The following is a 2,181-nucleotide window of genomic DNA, read 5'->3' on the forward strand; positions in this document are numbered from 1 at the left end:
GAAAAATATTGAATATACCATGGACTGCCAGAAGAATGAACAAATCTGTCTTGGAAGAAGTACAGCCAGAATGCTCCTTAGAAACAAGGATGGCGAAATTTCATATCATTTACTTTGGACATATTATCAGGAGAGACTAGTCTCTGGAGAAGGACATCATGCTTGGTAAAATAGAGGGTCAGTGAAAAAGAGGAAGATTCTAAACAAGATGGATTGACACAGTGGCTGCAACAATGGGCTCAAGCATACAATGATTGTAGGAATGGCACAGGACCAGGCCATGTTTTGTTCTGTTGTACATAGGGTCGCTGTGAGTAGGAACTGACTTGATGGCACCTAAGAACAACAACAATGAACTAAAATGTAGGAGATCCTGTGACTTATTCAAGGCCATTATGGCTATTTGGTGGCAGAATCAGAACTAGAATCCAGGAGTTCTGATATTCAATACAGTGCTCTTTCCAGGACAGCACGCTTCTTGCCATTTTAATGACATTTGTTGTACCATGAAAGCGGCCATCAAGAAGTCAAAAGATGTATTGCATTTGGCAAATCTGCTGCAAAAGACCTCTTTGAAGTTTTAAAAAGCAAAGATATCACTTTGCTGACTAAAGTGCACCTGACTCAAGCCATGGTCTTTTTAATCACCCCATATGCATGTGAAAGCTGGACAGCGAAAAAGGAAGACAGAAGAAGAATTTATGCATTCACACAATGGCATTGATGAAGAATATTGAATATACTGTGCACTGCCAGAAGAACAAACAAATCAGTCTTAGAAGAAATACAACCAGAATGTTTCTTAGAAGCAAAGATGGAGAGACTTTGGCTCGGTTACTTTAGACACAAGTAATCAGGAAAGATCAATTGCTAGAGAAAGCATCATGGTTGGTAAAGTTAGCCAATGAAAACGAGAGAAATCCTCAATGAGGTGAGTTGACACAACAATGGACTCCAACATCATTCTGTTATACATAAGGTCGCCATGCATCTGAGCCAACTGGATGGCAACTAACAACGAATAATAACAACTAATCTATAGTTACCAACCCCTGTATGCCAGGTATTGGGCAAATCGCTTAGGTGCATTATTGCATTTAATCCACAAAACACTGAGAGGGAGGGACTGTTATTTTCCTCATTTTATAGATGAGGAGTTGGAAGCTTAGAGAGGTCAAGTAACTGAACCAAGTCTACACATCACACTATCCAACTATTTTAATATCTAATTTACTAATTGAAATAACCCAATCCAAGAATAAGAGCACTCAGACTAGGGCAAATATTTTGAGTTGACCAGAATCTTTAAGACAGAATGTCAGAATGATGTATACATTTGTTTATTTTTATCCCGAGAAGACAATTTCCTGCATTAACACTTACAAGTCTATTTCTGGGTGATTCTCCACCCCACCCCCCGTGAACGCTCTCATTGACATCTGCCACTGTGTTTAGCAGCAGTAACACAATCAGCCTTTCCAAATGTGCACAGGGTGGAATTAAGAGGGCACAGGTAGAGACTGGGGAATTCACATATTGATTGAATAGGTAGGGTATCCTGGGCTGTTGGGAAAGAATGCATTCATTTATTCCATTTGTCATTTCTAGCTATCCACAACTCTGATTTTTGGCAGAACAAATCCACTTAAATAAAAGCCTCTTGAGCTAACAGATCTAGCCTCTGTTTTGTTTCTATCTCTTCCCCTCCCCCCCCAAGATTCCTTCACACAGACTTCCCACCCTTCTTCTCCTCTTCAGTTAAGCCCCAGGTGCCATCTAGAGCACCCGGGTAACCATAAGGCAACACTGTGAAGCAACTCATCTAATACCACAAATGGGCAAAAAATGCAGGAGAAACCATCCTAGAATGAACAGATTATGAGGACCTGTGTGGTTATTTAGTGAATACCTTTTTCAGTTTGTGTTCAGATCACTAGGGTTTCTATTATTTCCACGAGACTGTCCAGACATTTACTGTTCCTTGGAAGTATAGTTGAGCTAATAGAGCCCTAGAGTTGGGAATCTGGAGAGTTAGATTTTAGTCTCAGTTACTCTCTCTGAGGCTCAGTTTCCCCTAGGTTTAATACCTACCTTTCCAAAGTACAGAGTAGTTATAAAGATAATGTGATAAAATATGTGAACATTCTTTAAAATGTTACAAATTATACAAACATAAGTTTT

This window comes from Trichechus manatus, unplaced genomic scaffold (genome assembly GCF_000243295.1).
Source record: "Trichechus manatus latirostris isolate Lorelei unplaced genomic scaffold, TriManLat1.0 scaffold00068, whole genome shotgun sequence".
Classification (NCBI taxonomy): domain Eukaryota; kingdom Metazoa; phylum Chordata; class Mammalia; order Sirenia; family Trichechidae; genus Trichechus; species Trichechus manatus.